Source organism: Pseudophryne corroboree, chromosome 5 (assembly GCF_028390025.1).
Source record: "Pseudophryne corroboree isolate aPseCor3 chromosome 5, aPseCor3.hap2, whole genome shotgun sequence".
In the NCBI taxonomy this organism is placed as follows: Eukaryota; Metazoa; Chordata; class Amphibia; order Anura; family Myobatrachidae; genus Pseudophryne; species Pseudophryne corroboree.
The window spans coordinates 293,519,278-293,537,612 of record NC_086448.1 but is presented as its reverse complement, the minus strand read 5'-3'; positions in this window follow the sequence as shown (position 1 = coordinate 293,537,612).

The window sequence follows — 18,335 nt, the reverse complement described above, 5'->3', positions numbered from 1 at the left end:
AGGTGTTTGTGTCGGCCACTTGGGTCGCTTAGCTTAGCCGTCCAGCGACCTTGGTGCCCCTCTTTTTTTCTTTGCATCATGTGCTGTTTGGGGACTATTTTTCAAATCTGCCATCCTGTCTGACACTGCAGTGCCACTCCTAGATGGGCCAGGTGTTTGTGTCGGCCACTTGTGTCGCTTAGCTTAGCCATCCAGTGACCTTGGTGCACCTCTTTTTTTCTTTGCATCATGTGCTGTTTGGGGACTTTTTTTTTAAATCTGCCATCCTGTCTGACACTGCAGTGCCACTCCTAGATGGGCCAGGTGTTTGTGTCGGCCACTTGGGTCGCTTAGCTCAGTCACACAGCGACCTTGGTGCACCTCTTTTTTCTTTGCATCATGTGCTGTTTGGGGACTATTTGTTAAATCTGCCATCCTGTCTGACACTGCAGTGCCACTCCTAGATGGGCCAGGTGTTTGTGTCGGCCACTTGGGTCGCTTAGCTTAGTCACACAGCTACCTCATTGCGCCTCTTTTTTTCTTTGCATCATGTGCTGTTTGGGGATTTTTTTTTTTAAGTGCCATCCTGTCTGACACTGCAGTGCCACTCCTAGATGGGCCAGGTGTTTGTGTCGGCCACTTGGGTCGCTTAGCTTAGTCATCCAGCGACCTTGGTGCAAATTCTAGGACTAAAAATAATATTGTGAGGTGTGAGGTGTTCAGAATAGACTGAAAATGAGTGGAAATTATGGTTATTGAGGTTAATAATACTATGGGATCAAAATGACCCCCAAATTCTATGATTTAAGCTGTTTTTGAGGTTTTTTTTGTAAAAAAACACCCGAATCCAAAACACACCCGAATCCGCCAAAACATTTTCAGGGAGGTTTTGCCAAAACGCGTCCGAATCCAAAACACGGCCTCGGAACCGAATCCAAAACCAAAACACAAAACCCGAAAAATTTCCGGTGCACATCACTAATAATTATGTCTACACTGTAAAAGTAAGTTTTATAAGATTTATTTGCTGATCTCGAGCACAAAGATTATAATATTTACTTCCAAATTACACCAATTTGGGTCCTGTTCTTAATTGGTTTCAGGGTCTAGATCAGAGGTGGCCAAAAGCATCCCCCGGTAGATCGCAACAGACTTAACAGAAAATAACTGTAAGCAGCATGCCGCCGCTGCTTCTCTTCACAGATCCCAGGGATGCATTGTGCGGGTGACGTAATGACATCACCCGCGATGTGAGGAGCCTGGGCGCTAGTTGGATCCAGTTTGATCCAGCCGGCGGTGGTGATGACAGTAGAAGCAGACAGCGGGAGACCATGCAGCGTGAAAGCGGGAGCCATGACTGCAGGGAGAGGGAGGACTGAAGCTAGGAAACATGACAACTTGTCGGGTAAGTTATGCACAGGGGGGGTTTCTTCACAAGGGAAAGGACGATCTGCAAAGGGGGGATCTGCACAGAGCGTGGTATCTTCACAAAGGGTTTTTTTTTTTACACAACGGGGGATCTGCAAAGGGAGGAGGATCTGCACAGAGAGGATTATTGTACAGGGGGCTATTAAGCAGGGGAGTGGAAGTGTGGGACCTGCAAAGGGGGGGGGGGGGGGGATTTGCACAGAGGGGGTTATTTGATTTCATTCCTAATGCTATTTTTAAATGTGAGCATTATTATTGGTGTTGTTATTTGACGTCAGTAGATCACCGGTAAGTAAGTGAACAAAAAGTAGATCCCCGTTCCCAAAAGTCCGGCCACCCCTGGTCTAGAGCATAATCACAGCTTCTTCCCTTTCTGTCAATTTAAGGAAACTGAACATAAAGATATGACAGAGGCCTCATTTAATGGGTAAGGTGGATACAAGTTTCTTCTGTTCAGATTAAATATACATACTGTAGAATAAAAGCTATTGTAAAGGTGCTGTCAGTCTCCAGCAATTCACTATAAATAATGACTTTGACTTTTTGTAAAAGAGTCTTGTTCTGTGTCACCAGATTTAAATAACAATAATAATAATAATAATAACAATAATAATATTGCCAAACTATTTTTGGCTAAATATAAGTAACAAATATTGATACCATAAAGCATTTACTGCATTTTTATGTATCTGGTAGGCGATCTTGTTTTATATTAATAATGTAATAATTTTTAATTATTATATTTAAGTTAAATAATCTTTCAATTTAATATACAAATTAAGGACTTTGTTTTGACCTCCAGTAGAATCATTTGTAACAGGACTGTCATTCTGCCAAAGTGGATTTGGTATACACAGCAGGGGTGTAACTCCCAGAGGCAACGGAGGTGCCTGCCTCCAGGCTCCAAGCCCTGAAGGTGCACCTGCATGTACAGCAGCACCCATGTGGTTCACAGCGGGATCCAGGTGTGACCGTTGCTCTTCCAACGGAGCTCTGCGGCTAACCCGTTGCTGCTGCATAGTTAATTGGCTCTATCCCTGGAGCCCTGCTAACACCTGCAGTAGGGAAAAGGATGGCTATCATCTAGTATAGCTTAGCCTGCACTGCAAGCAAGCAATGGTACACTCGCTGCTGATGCTAGACTGTGAGATGGGACACACCTGTGAATGCAGATTCTGTATGCTGCAGACGGCTGAATGTCACGAGTCTGATTCTGACCTACCGGATGTTGTCACACAGTGTAGCTGGTGCCCTGCCAATTCACTGCGGGCTCTGGACCAACTTAGAGCACTCTTTTTTTATGTTTGTCTTTACCTGCCTTATATATAAGTACAGTTGTAAGCACAACTTGTAATTAGCCGGATATCATGGCCATCTTAACATCACAGTAGGTTCTCTGCAAAACAGTGCACTGGGGCCATTACCACTCATTCACAGGAACCAATAAATTCATAACTTGCCCCTCATTTGGTCCCATTCCTTCTCTCTACATGCTTCCATACTGTGAATGTCTGTCAGCACTCTGACTGGTGGATAACTCCAGACATCCACCAATCAGCAAGCTGATAGCCATGCAGTATCTGGCTGTAGGCTGAGGGGCTGGTCGAGAATGCTCCCTGACTGCTCTGATTGTGTAACCAAACACCCACCCCTGCTCAAAGGCCTCTAGAATTGTGGGGCCCTGGGCAGCTGCCCAGTGTGCCTATATGTTAAGATGGCTCTGCTGGGTATTGGTTGGTTCTGATTTCTTAGTTTGTAAATCTAAATCACATAATATGCAAATAGAGAAAAAAGACAACTCTTTTTTATGGGGCACTCTTACAAATAATCTAAAACTTAACTTTTATTTATAGAAATTGGACTCACATTAACATACTAACATAAAACATATATTCACAATTGAAATAATTTAAGGTGTGACTGACTATGCCTCTAGAGATTCTCCCTATAACGACCTTCTGACTATATAAATTGTTGTGTCCTAATTGTGACAATTGATCTATAAGTTTCTAGTTGATCTCCTGCCAATGGTTAGTTATAAAGAAACCAGTCAATTGCCTATTAATAGAAACAAAGTTTCAAAATGCACTTGTTGACATCTATCCTGTGTGACAAGAGTCATTTGTGTAGTATAGCAACTGATGGTCCCCAAAATTGCATATAAAGCAGTTAAAGCGGCTATCGCATTACACCTATGAATAACTGTCACGATCCGGGTATCTGGATGCCATTACTTACCCTTCAGATGCCTCCTAAGGCTGGCTCAGCGTTCCAGGACCGGATCCCGCTGTTCCTGAGTTTCCACATGCAGAATGTCAGAGTGGTGATTTCATCAGCCGCGGCCTCCGCTGTGCCCGCTTGGTTAAATGTGCGCTTGTCAGTCTGGCGTCTCCTGTCTCCTGTGGCCGGCGTCGCCATTACTGTTTCAATTCTCACATGGATTACAAACCAAACTTCCCTCCAAGTGTCTGCATGGGCGCAGCCATCTTGGATTTTGTCATCTGATTATTTCCACCAATCTGCTGTCTGTATTGTTGATTTGCATAATTGCCTAGCCAACCCCTTCCTTGCTGCAGGTATAAGTATGCTGTGCCTGAGCAAGGAAGGCGTCAGTGCTTTGGTTGTCTAACCTAGTTCCAGTTTGTCTCTCTCCTGTGGTTGTCTTCCAGGTTCCAGCTCCTGTCTCCAGACTTCTGCTATAGAGACCCGCACCAGCATTCCATCTGCGGTGTAGCCTGACTCTCCGATCCATTCTGGACTCACCTGTTTCCAGCTACAACAATCACCTGCTTCCAGCCCAGCTTCCAGCAGTGTACAGCTTCTCTTAAAGGGCCGGTGTCCTTTCTGCAGTTTACCACTCTCCACCGGTATTATTATTTCACCGCTCTCAAACAATCACCTGCTTCCAGCCCAGCTTCCAGCAGTGTACAGCTTCTCTTAAAGGGCCGGTGTCCTTTTCTGCAGTTTACCACTCTCCACCGGTATTATTATTTCACCGCTCTCAAACTCCAAACTTCATTATTATTTCATCGCTCTCAAGTTCGTTTATTATTTAACTGGTTCCAGCCAGTATCCACTCCGTACCAACAACAGTCTGGTTCCAGCCAGTATCCACAGCAGCCGTTTTACCTTCAGCAGCCCAGCCTTTCCTGGAACATCAGCTGGTACGATCCTGGGTTCTCTCCATTGCTACAGTCAGGCCTGGTAAGGACTTTCCAACTAGAAGATTATAAGAACTGTCTCACACTACCAGTGCCTGTGGCCCTTGCCACCCTGTAGTACCCAGGAATTGTATTTATCCTCTGTTGACTTTTATGTTTCCTTTTACTGCTGCTGTGTTACGGAGTTTGTCATAATAAACATCATTGACTTTTATCCTGGTTGTCGTGGTCACGCCTTCGGGCAGTTATTCTACATGTTACTTACATGTCTAGGGGTCTGATACAACCTCCCAGGTTCCGTTACATCTCAGCCCCTACAACTGAGGCTGCCTTCCGTCAGCTCAGGCCCTCAGTTGTGACAGTAAGCACTGACCCAATGAATCCAGCCGGAGACCAGGATCAAGCGGCCAGGCCGATGCAAGAACTGGCAGCCCGACTTGAACATCAGGAGGCTGCACAGGGCCACATCATCCGCTGTCTCCAGGATCTCTCTACACGGCTGGATGGGATTCAAACGACCCTCCGTGGACCTGGCACGTCCGGTGCGTCCACTACAGTGACACCAGCTGTAACCCCACCCACCTTACCCATTTCCAGTCCACATCTTCATCTTCCAACGCCAGCAAAATTTGATGGATCTCCAAGGTTCTGCAATGTGAAATCCACTTTGAGCTTCTACCTGGCAATTTCTTCAGTGACCGTACCAAAATTGCCTATATCATCTCCCTTCTCAGTGGCTCAGCCCTTGACTGGGCATCACCTTTATGGGAGAAGTCTGATCCCCTGCTATCCTCCTATACTGACTTTGTAGCTACATTCAGGCGCATCTTCGACGAGCCAGGCCGGATAACATCTGCTTCATCTGAGATTCTCCGTTTACGCCAGGGAACACGTACTGTGGGACAGTATCTTATACAGTTTAAAATCCTGGCATTCGAACTGGCATGGAACGACGAGGCCCTGTATGCTGCATTCTGGCATGGCTTATCAGAACGCATCAAGGATGAGTTAGCTACCAGAGACTTGCCCTCTAAGTTGGATGAGCTAATTTCTCTTTGCACGAAGGTTGATCTACGTTTCAGAGAAAGAGCAACCGAGCGAGGAAGATCATCTACTCCTAAATCTTCTGCTCCTCCTCCTCGTCAACCATCTCCATCCAAGGATGAGCCTATGCAAATTAGTCGTTCCCGTCTATCTCCCGCTGAGCGCCGAAGACGTCTCTCTGAGTCTCTCTGTCTCTACTGTGCAGCTCCGTCGCACACTATCAATGCCTGTCCCAAACGTCCGGGAAACTCCAGATCCTAGCTCGCCAAGGAGAGGGCCGGCTAGGAGTAATGATCTCCTCTCCATCTCCTCATGACTGTAACCTCCCAGTGTCGCTCCAAATTGCTCAACGTTACAGGAACGTCATTGCCCTCCTTGATTCCGGAGCAGCTGGGAATTTCATAACCGAAGCTTATGTTAAACGGTGGTCCCTACCCACCGAGAGACTGTCCTCGTCCATCTCTTTGACTGCCGTGGATGGCAGCAAGATTTTTGATGCAGTCATTTCCTTAAGGACTCTTCCAGTTCGTCTGAGAGTGGGAGTTCTTCATTCTGAGTATATTTCTTTTTTAGTGATTCCAAGAGCCACACATCCAGTGGTTTTAGGCCTTCCATGGCTCCGTCTCCACAACCCATCAATTGACTGGACGACTACGCAAATACTGGCATGGGGTCCCTCCTGTGCTGAGACTTGTTTAGCCAAAGTTCTTCCTGTTTGTTCTTCCTTCCCCAGGTCATCTGATGTTCTGCCTCCTCCATATCAAGACTTCACGGACGTGTTCAGTAAAGCCTCTGCTGATATCCTTCCTCCTCATAGAGAATGGGACTGCCCAATCGACCTCATTCCAGGGAAGGTTCCACCGCGAGGCCGAACTTATCCGTTGTCTCTGCCTGAGACACACTCCATGGAAGAGTACATCAAAGAGAACCTGGCGAAGGGTTTCATCCGACCATCTTCTTCTCCAGCCGGCGCAGGCTTCTTCTTCGTTAAGAAGAAAGACGGTGGTCTGCGTCCGTGCATCGACTACAGAGGTCTGAACGACATTACCGTCAAGAACCGATACCCTTTACCCCTGATTACCGAGCTCTTTGATAGAGTTAGTGGTGCAACTATTTTCACAAAGCTGGACTTGAGGGGTGCCTACAATCTCATCCGAATCCGTGAGGGTGACGAGTGGAAGACCGCCTTTAACACCCGTGACGGACATTATGAGTACCTCGTCATGCCCTTCGGATTGAGCAACGCTCCAGCAGTCTTCCAGCACTTCGTGAATGAGATTTTCAGGGACATCTTGTACCGCCATGTCGTGGTTTATCTAGACGACATCCTCATCTTTGCTAATAATCTCGAAGATCATCGTTTCTGGGTAAAAGAGGTTCTTTCCCGTCTCCGTATCAATCACCTCTATTGTAAATTGGAGAAGTGTGTGTTTGAAGTTAAAACCATTCCGTTTCTAGGTTACATTGTGTCCGGTTCCGGACTAGAGATGGATCCTGAGAAACTCCAAGCAATCCAGAATTGGCCTATACCCTTAAGCCTCAAAGGGGTCCAGAGGTTCTTAGGGTTCGCCAATTATTATAGAAAATTTATACGAGACTTTTCCACCATTGTGGCGCCTATCACTGCATCAACCAAGAAAGGTGCTAATCCGTCCAAGTGGTCCGAGGAAGCTACACAGGCCTTTCACCTTCTGAAGCAACGGTTCATCTCTGCACCAGTTCTGAAACAGCCCGACACCGACTCTCCTTTTATCTTAGAGGTAGATGCCTCCTCCGTTGGAGTAGGAGCAGTGTTATCCCAGAGGGCCAAAGATGGACATCTACATCCTTGCAGTTTCTTCTCCCGGAAGTTCTCCCCAGCTGAGCGCAACTATGCCATTGGCGATCAGGAGTTGCTAGCCATCAAGCTCGCTCTGGAGGAGTGGAGATACCTGTTGGAGGGAGCTTCCCACTCAATCACCATACTTACCGACCACAAAAATCTTTTATATCTCAAAGGCGCACAATGTCTGAATCCTCGTCAGGCCAGATGGGCACTTTTCTTCTCTAGGTTTGACTTTAAACTCCAGTTCTGTCCGGGTTCTCAGAATCGTAAGGCCGATGCCCTTTCCCGCTCATGGGAGCAAGAAAATGAGTCCGAGTCTGCAGACAAGCATCCTATTATTAATCCGTTGGCATTCTCCACGGTAGGGATGGACTCTACGCCTCCACCAGGGAAAAGTTTTGTTAAGCCAGTTCTAAGGAAGAAGCTCATGCATTGGGCCCATGCTTCCCGTTTTGCTGGACATACAGGCATTCAGAAAACCCTTGAATTTATTTCTAGGTCCTACTGGTGGCCAACTCTGAAGAAGGACGTTATGGAATTTATTGCCTCCTGCCCAAAGTGTGCCCAACACAAAGTCTCCCGCCAGTCGCCTGCGGGGCAACTGGTTCCATTATCTGTTCCCCGTCGACCTTGGACCCATTTGTCGATGGACTTTGTTTCCGATCTACCTATCTGCAACAAGTTTAATACCATCTGGGTGGTAGTTGACCGGTTCACCAAGATGGCACATTTCATCCCTCTCACCGGTCTTCCGTCAGCTTCCAAGTTGGCTCAAGTGTTTATACAAGAGATCTTCCGACTTCACGGTCTTCCTGAAGAGATCATCTCGGATCGTGGAGTACAATTTGTAGCCAAATTTTGGCGAAGTTTGTGTCAAGCCCTCCAAGTCAAGTTAAAGTTTTCCACGGCTTACCATCCTCAGACCAATGGTCAAACCGAGAGGGTGAATCAGGACTTGGAGGCCTTCCTCCGTATATATGTGTCTTCCTCTCAAGATGACTGGGTTCAACTCCTTCCTTGGGCCAAGTTCAGCCACAACAATCAATACCATTCCTCATCTTCTTCTACACCATTCTTCATTAATTATGGATTCCACCCTAAAGTCCCAGAATTCCAACCGCTTCCCGCAACTTCTGTTCCAGCAGTGGATGTCACCTTGCGTCAGTTTTCAAATAACTGGAGGAACGTCCGCGCAGCCCTGCTTAAAGCCTCATTCAGGTATAAGAAGTTTGCCGATAGGAAGCGTAGAGCGGTTCCTGCTCTCAAGGTGGGTGATCGTGTGTGGCTGTCCACGAAGAATTTGAGGTTGAGAGTTCCCAGCATGAAATTTGCACCTCGCTACATCGGACCCTTCAAGATTGAACAAGTCATCAATCCTGTTGCCTACAGGTTACAGTTACCATCCTTCTTGAAAATACCCAGGACATTTCATGTTTCTTTGTTGAAACCGCTGATCCTGAATCGGTTTCATTCCGCACTTCCTCCAGCTCCCAAAGTTCAGACTCATCGGGGAGTCGAGTACGAGGTGGCCAAGATTTTGGACTCACGTTTCCGTTACGGTCAGTTACAATACCTCATTGACTGGAAGGGCTATGGTCCTGAAGAACGCTCTTGGACCAATGCCTCAGACGTCCATGCTCCTGCCTTGGTCCGAAATTTCCACGCAAAGTTTCCTTTAAAGCCTAAGAAGTGTCCTGGGGCCACTCCTAAAGGGGGGGGGGTGCTGTCACGATCCGGGTATCTGGACGCCATTACTTACCCTTCAGATGCCTCCTAAGGCTGGCTCAGCGTTCCAGGACCGGATCCCGCTGTTCCTGAGTTTCCACATGCAGAATGTCAGAGTGGTGATTTCATCAGCCGCGGCCTCCGCTGTGCCCGCGTGGTTAAATGTGCGCTTGTCAGTCTGGCGTCTCCTGTCTCCTGTGGCCGGCGTCGCCATTACTGTTTCAATTCTCACATGGATTACAAACCAAACTTCCCTCCAAGTGTCTGCATGGGCGCAGCCATCTTGGATTTTGTCATCTGATTATTTCCACCAATCTGCTGTCTGTATTGTTGATTTGCATAATTGCCTAGCCAACCCCTTCCTTGCTGTAGGTATAAGTATGCTGTGCCTGAGCAAGGAAGGCGTCAGTGCTTTGGTTGTCTAACCTAGTTCCAGTTTGTCTCTCTCCTGTGGTTGTCTTCCAGGTTCCAGCTCCTGTCTCCAGACTTCTGCTATAGAGACCCGCACCAGCATTCCATCTGCGGTGTAGCCTGACTCTCCGATCCATTCTGGACTCACCTGTTTCCAGCTACAACAATCACCTGCTTCCAGCCCAGCTTCCAGCAGTGTACAGCTTCTCTTAAAGGGCCGGTGTCCTTTCTGCAGTTTACCACTCTCCACCGGTATTATTATTTCACCGCTCTCAAACAATCACCTGCTTCCAGCCCAGCTTCCAGCAGTGTACAGCTTCTCTTAAAGGGCCGGTGTCCTTTTCTGCAGTTTACCACTCTCCACCGGTATTATTATTTCACCGCTCTCAAACTCCAAACTTCATTAGTATTTCATCGCTCTCAAGTTCGTTTATTATTTAACTGGTTCCAGCCAGTATCCACTCCGTACCAACAACAGTCTGGTTCCAGCCAGTATCCACAGCAGCCGTTTTACCTTCAGCAGCCCAGCCTTTCCTGGAACATCAGCTGGTACGATCCTGGGTTCTCTCCATTGCTACAGTCAGGCCTGGTAAGGACTTTCCAACTAGAAGATTATAAGAACTGTCTCACACTACCAGTGCCTGTGGCCCTTGCCACCCTGTAGTACCCAGGAATTGTATTTATCCTCTGTTGACTTTTATGTTTCCTTTTACTGCTGCTGTGTTACGGAGTTTGTCATAATAAACATCATTGACTTTTATCCTGGTTGTCGTGGTCACGCCTTCGGGCAGTTATTCTACATGTTACTTACATGTCTAGGGGTCTGATACAACCTCCCAGGTTCCGTTACATCTCAGCCCCTACAACTGAGGCTGCCTCCCGTCAGCTCAGGCCCTCAGTTGTGACAATAACCATGTACAATAAGGCCGAATTTGTCAGCCAATCACAAGTGTGCATTTATTTAACCAAATAGAAATATAAAACAATATAAATAAAGAAAGAAAATGTCAGAAGGAAGATGGGGAAAAATAGGTGATTAAATGCCTGGTTTCTGCTTTTGGGAATCTGCGAAAAAGCATCGAATTTCCAATGAGAGAACCACCTGGAGCATATGCACCAATCCCAAGACCTGTATCTGCTGTTAACTTTTTCTGCCCAATTAAGGGCAAAGTTAATGAGAGTGCAGGGGAGAGGTCCCTAGTCAGTATATTACACCTATATTGTTTAATTCTTATAGGCCCATTGAAAAATAATAATAATGATTATGATAATAACCACAATAATGTTTTAAAATATCAAATGTTATCTCCATATGACCAATCGGTCGCAATTAGAACTGTAGCATCCAAGGAAACACTCAAAAAACAGAAGAAGAGAAGAAATTCCTCCTATAAAGATTGTGGATACAAATAATAAGTAGTAAATGATACAATTGACCAAAAGGTCTCTAAGAAATACAGATTTCATATGCAATAACATCCAGGATTTCTACTGTCCTCAATCATATCTGTCGACATCGAAAGATGAGAGGATCCTTTGGGCGTTTATGCAAAATGAAAAAAGTGTGCTTCTGCTGTCGGTATCTCAATAGATGAGTTAAGCCGATGAGAGAGCACTGCAGTAAGAAAAAAAGAATCATATAAATGGTACAAATATATCCTTAAGAGTGTGTTCATGGATGATATAATTACATATCATGTAACCAAGTGTCTAGCCATTTCGCCCTCATATGTTTTGTTATTGTTTGTAACAAGCACAATATTAATCTTCCAAAAAAGTTAGGGTCATTTAATTAGAGGAGACTGTACTAAACTTGGTACATGTGCAGTGGTAATATCAAAATTGCATCATATTTGCAGGCAGTGGTAATATCAAAATTGCATCATATTTGCAGGCAGTGGTAATATCAAAATTGCATCATATTTGCCAAAGTAACAGAATTGCATCCTATTTGCAGACAGCGTCTAATATGCACGTCACCAATTAGCACAACTATGAATAGGAGATTATACTTCCCTAACCTCTATATATAGATATCCATTTTCCATTATATTGTTAGATATGAGTCTCCATTAAATTATATGCTATTTACTGCTGTTAAAAATAAAATAAGAGATAATTCAAACTTATCTGCTGCAGATTTTCCAGAATCGATTTTTAGTATATATATCCTTCAGATACACTTGACACGGTGCTCCCGGGTTAAATGATAAATATGCTCCCACAGTCCAGCTCCCTTAAGTAGGGTAACGGAGGCTATTTGTCAGTCAGGGAATCAGGTCTAATAATCTATGACTCTCCCCCTCCAATTCAAACACTTATGCAGGAGCCGCAGGAGTGACCAAAGTATCCGTCACTCTGGGATGTTAAAGGACAGGTCTAATAGCCGTGATTTTCCACTCACGGTCAATCAGTCAGAGCAGGGTGTGAAGCCGCGGCTAGCAGCGTGCGGCTCACCTCTAATTCCCGGGTCCGTACTCAGAGGGAGCAGTAGCAGTAAAGGTGACGTGCACGTGCACCGTGTATCCTACGTGCACGTTTCACCTGGGCGGCTTCGTCAGGAATTGGCATTTAATCACCTATTTTTCCCTATCTTTCTTCTGACATTTTCTTTCTTTCTTTATATTGTTTTATACTTCTACTTGGTTAAATTAATGCACACTTGTGATTGGCTGACAAATTCGGCCTTATTGTACATGGTTATTCATAGGTGTAACGCGATAGCCGCTTTAACTGCTTTATATGCAATTTTGGGGACCATCAGTTGCTATACTACAAAAATGACTCTTGTCACACAGGATAGATGTCAACAAGTGCATTTTGAAACTTTGTTTCTATTAATAGGCAATTGACTGGTTTCTTTATAACTAACCATTGGCAGGAGATCAACTAGATACTTATAGATCAATTGTCACAATTAGGACACAACAATTTATATAGTCAGAAGGTCGTTATAGGGAGAATCTCTAGAGGCATAGTCAGTCACACCTTAAATTATTTCAATTGTGAATATATGTTTTATGTTAGTATGTTAATGTGAGTCCAATTTCTATAAATAAAAGTTAAGTTTTAGATTATTTGTAAGAGTGCCCCATAAAAAAGAGTTGTCTTTTTTCTCTCTTTGCATATTATGTGATTTGTTCTCCACAACTTTAGGGAGCACCGCCGGCTGATTTCTACTTGCTAATGTAGAAATTTGTTTTTCCCATAAAGAGGGTAGTATTTAATCATATTGTTTCTCTGTATTCCGGTTTATCTATACATAGTACCTGTACTAGGGTAGCTCAGTGCGCTTTTTTTCCCCCACAACCAGTTTAGTGTCCCTTTGTAAATCTAAACTCAGCAACAAGTTTAATTGCTAATGAGAGATGCACTTTGACTGCATTCTTAAATCATAAACTTATAATAGTTTGTCCCTTGACTTCTTGGCTGTGATTCATTTGTGGTCTATCCAGCCAGGGTAATCTTGCTTGTTTTCGTTTTCTCTGTTGCCAGTATGGGCTCTATTCAGCAACAATGCCAATATTGTCAAGAATATTTTCGGACAACATCAACACCAGAGGCAGATTGAGATGGAAAACCAGCCTGGGAAATGTATGGAATCAGCCCTAATGGGGGTGAAGTCGTTCGAGGGGGGCCGGATCCCTTCTCATAGGCCTGATTCTGAGTTGGACACAGCTGCGGCCTTCCTTGGATTTGTTGCTGCAGTTATATGCTAATGCCACTACAATGCTCTTCCCTGGTGTACATCCATGTGCCCTTCCCTGGTGTACATCCATGTGCCCTTCCCTGGTGTACATCCATGTGCCCTTCCCTGGTGTACATCCATGTGCCCTTTCCTGCTGTACATCCATGTGCCCTTCCCTGGTGTACATCCATGTGCCCTTCCCTGGTGTACATCCATGTGCCCTTCCCTGGTGTACATTCATGTGCCCTTCCCTGGTGTACATTCATGTGCCCTTCCCTGGTGTACATTCATGTGCCCTTCCCTGGTGTACATTCATGTGCCCTTCCCTGGTGTACATTCATGTGCCCTTCCCTGGTGTACATCCATGTGCCCTTCCCTGGTGTACATCCATGTGCCCTTCCCTGGTGTACATTCATGTGCCCTTCCCTGGTGTACATTCATGTGCCCTTCCCTGGTGTACATCCATGTGCCCTTCCCTGGTGTACATTCATGTGCCCTTCCCTGGTGTACATCCATGTGCCCTTCCCTGGTGTACATCCATGTGCCCTTCCCTGGTGTACATCCATGTGCCCTTTCCTGGTGTACATCCATGTGCCCTTCCAATGGTGTACATCCATGTGCCCTTCCCTGGTGTACATTCATGTGCCCTTCCCTGGTGTACATTCATGTGCCCTTCCCTGGTGTACATTCATGTGCCCTTTCCTGCTGTACATCGGTGTGCCCTTCCCTGATGTAAACTGCAATTATGCTTTGTGCGTCTTTAGATGCCACCATCAGTCACACTGTTGAAACTTTGACCAGCCCTATGCTAAATGCAGATCATCCATCTGAGTATGGCCTCCAGTGTGAGCAATTCAGCATATGTATATACAACCACTTTCAGCAACACACCAATACAATGTTACATCTGAGTCTGATTAGCTAACCTCCTGTGACCATCTGCATTTGTACTGCAATATCATTGGGAGCGCATGCACAGTGCAACTAAGACACAGGCTCAGTGTGTGGTCACCATATGAACATATGATGTACTATTGAGAGTAGTAAGTCTAGATTCAGAGGACCAATTTCTGAGAGCAGTGACCTAGATTAGGGGCCCACAGAACTGGATGGAGAAGTATGGGAGGCCCAATGAAGAGGTGGTGAGTGGGTATTATGTGTTATGGGTGTACTGAGTAATGTAGGAAATCCCTCAGAAGTGTGGACTAGAGTAGATGTGGACTGGCCAATGCTGATGTCTAGCAGGGATAAGAAAAGCAGTCCGGTCAGTCTCAGAGAAGAAGGACTAGCAGGGGCCCAGCAGGGTTAGCAGCCAAGAGTATTGTTAAATGCTTGGGACCAGCAACGGTCAGCTGCAGCAAAGGAGATGAAAGACAAAGCACAGTAGCTGCAGCTGCACAAGTTGCTACTTTCAATAGGGATATACAATGCTGGTGTCTCCTCTGAAGATCACAGTATCACTGTGGAATCCAGTCCTCAGAACAGCGCTCTGGATACAGGGCCACTGGAAGGTGCAAGGTCCATAAATATAGGTGCCAGGCATAGGTGTTGGAACAGGGGTGGCAAAGGCCCCCCCCCAAAAAAAAAAAAACATTTGAGAGGTGCTAGTCAATGTACGTAGTAACAGGGCGACATCTAGGGTTACCAAGGGCAGGGTGTCTGTAGACTCTGGACAGAAATAATCCCCTTCTGACTGCTCCACTTCCTTCCTCTCCATAGCCCTTCTCCAGCTGCCTCCTTTGGTATAAGCTCCGCTCTTTCCCTTCAGCTCCCCATTCGTCCTTTTTCTTTACCCACCTTGAACCTAACTCCCACTCCCTCGTGGCACCTCATGACCCCCACATGGCACCATTTCTCACCAGGTTCAGCAGAAAATATAGCCTGTAAGAGAAAAAAGCTGAGTCCCATTACCCTCCATACACATCCCCAGACATGATGGGAGCTATGAGTGGATCCTCCAGATCCTTCCCTGATAACAGCATGTACTTATAAGGACTGCTGATGCGATCACTTTACTTTATATATCGCAGGAGTGTGCTCATATCAAAGTGCCTGTCCCTGGTTGGGATTCTTAATACAGCTCAATGGAAATTAATATATAGGGGCGTGAGAAAGTGGCTGGTATTCATGAAGCCATTGAATCTAATCATACTCAACTCAACCTGCATTCCGGTCGCCTAGACAAGGCGACCGGACAAGGCATAAAATCCTGGCTCAATTATACCAAAGATAAAAAAGGAACAAGAGGCAGATGTACCATTGTTCTGGGGTGCCGCTAAGGCTGTCCTTAGAGGCCACATTATGTCATACACTCATTCCAAACATAAAACATTCTTCTCCAGACTACAAGAACTGAGTGCAACACTCACGTCGTCGTACCGGCGATATAAACAAAGTGACTCTCCCGCTCATAAGGAAGTGTACTTATCAGCCAAACAAATTTATGATACTTTTCTTACCGAACACGCCCAATTATCTTATGATTTTCAGAGGAATAAGTTTCACAGATGGGGCACCAAATCGGGCAGACTATTAGCTAATCTGATTAAGGGACACAGGACCCGTACTTCGGTCAACTCTATTACTGCTTTGGGAAAGGTTGTCTCTGACCCTGATATCATTTGTGCTGGATTTATGCAATTCTATAAATCTCTCTACGCTAAAGTCTCTGATGATGTGACTGAAGGTCTTTCCTTTATTAAAAGAGCTGAACTACCCACCCTCCTTCGGGAGGAGAAGGACTTTCTCAATAGCCCCGTAACTGCGGAAGAAGTCATTGATACTATTAAAAGTCTACAAAATAATAAAAGCCCTGGCACCGATGGCCTCCCGCTGAATTTTACAAAATGCTTCAAGTTGAAATGACCCCTTCCTTAACGACCTTATACAACCACATACTTACCTCTCACCAGACCCCACTTCGGTTTAACAAAGCCAGGATTATTTTACTAGCTAAACCTGGTAAGAATCCTTCTTTGGTCAGCTCTTATTGACCGATCTCCCTCCTCAACCAGGACTTTAAGATCCTGACTAAATTAATGGCTACTCGTTTACAGTCCTGCCTCTCCCGTTTAATATCACCTGCGCAGCTGGGATTTATTACAAATAAAAATTTGGTACAGCAATTTACTCCTGTACTCACAAATTCAAACATAACATTCTTATTAATCTTGATGCTAAAAAAGCGTTTGACAAAATTGCATGGCCACATCTTGATAGAGTTTTACGATTTCAATGCTTCGGAACAAAATTTAGCAGCCTTGTCCAGACCCTGTACACTGAACCTATTGTGCCGGTGATAGTAAACAATGTCTCTTCAACCCCCTTCATTCTAGAGAGAGGTACTAGACAGGATTGCCCTCTTTCCCCCCTCCTCTTTACCTGGCTTTAGAACCCTTTATTCGTTATATTACTTACCTGTCAACCTTCCGAGGCATTGGTATTGGAAATAGGGAGGTCAAAATAGTGGCATTCGCAGACGATATTGTTCTCTTCACCTCTAACCCTAAACAATCTGTTCCTGTACTACTGGATGCCATTACCTGATTTTACTCTTTTGCAGGTTTCTCTATTAACTTTAATAAATCTGAAGCATTAGCTATATTCGGGAAGGTGAGGTTGGGTTGGAACACTCCCTTCCCGTTTCGATGGGCACATACTCACATTCCATATCTAGGTGTTTTGCTGCCTTCTGACCCTCACATATCTGCTCCTATAATGTTCATCCAATCTTCTCTAAAATACAAACTGAGCTCAGCCTATGGCAAACCCACCCACTTAATCTCCTAGGTCAGAGATTCCCAAACGCGGGTCTCAAGGCACCCCAGCAGTCCAGGATTTAGGTATATCCATGGCTCAGCACAGATGGTTATTCAAATTGACTTAGGTGCTAATTAAGTCACCTGTGGCCAAACATGGATACATTTAAAACCTGGACCATTGGGGTGCCTTGAGGACCGAGTTTGGGAACCTCTGTCCTAGGTCGTTGTAACCTTGTCAAGATGGCATGTTTCCCTAAACTGCTTTATGTTTTGCAAATGGTTCCCAAACTGCTCACGAAATCTTAGGTCTCCCTCATTAACTCTCACATTTCCAAATTTATTTGGTCTAATAAAAGGCAAGGAATAAGTTTTATGAAACTATCTCAAACTGTGCAGAATGGCGGGCTCAATTTACCTAACATCGAGCAATATAATCTGGTAGGCCTTCTTCATTTTCCCATGGACTTGCTCAGGGGCACAAACCTCTATACTGATTCTACACTAGATTCCTAACTCAGTGCTCCTCTATCACTCAGCTACATATTACACGCGTACTGTTGATTTGAAATCTCCCCACCTCGATAATTTGCTCCTGACCTCCACTGTAAAGGCTTTTAAAATATCCAGGAAATCGCTTGGCCTCCAACACCTTCATTCAGTATTCATACCCCTGAAGGGCAACCTCGACTATCAAAAGGGTAGAGTCTCAATGCCCTTTCAAGCCTGGTGCTCTGCTGGTATTACACACGTCAGCAATCTTCTCAACTCTTTTTAACAAACCTCTCAACTTCTCTGAAGCCATGGAAAACTATGACATTAGACCTCTTCATGAATTTTACTATTGTCAAGCATCTCACTACCTTCGCTCTGTCCTATCCAAACTGCACAAACAGGACTTTTTGAATATGCTAGACACGCTCATCCAGTCTGGCACATATTCTATCTCAACTATCTGTGCCCGCATACGCACTGGCATTATTCCTACTTCTGACTTAACACAATTGGAAAAATGGTCCTCTCAAATTCCCTCTATGACCCGTGAAATTATAATGAATAACTTTGTTACATCTTTGAAGCTTATTCCAACTAGTGTATATCAGGAAATAAAAAACTATGACAATGATATATCAAAAGAGAGCACTTATATAAAATAAATGTTTTTTTGTCTCAGATAATTTATTGATATTGTAGAATATTAAAAATATTATAAAACATGTATTTAAGAACAATGAATAACACTGCTGATGTTAAAGCACGGTATAGCATGTTGTTTGGGGAACACCTGATAAACCACCAGTCAGTCCATATAGAAA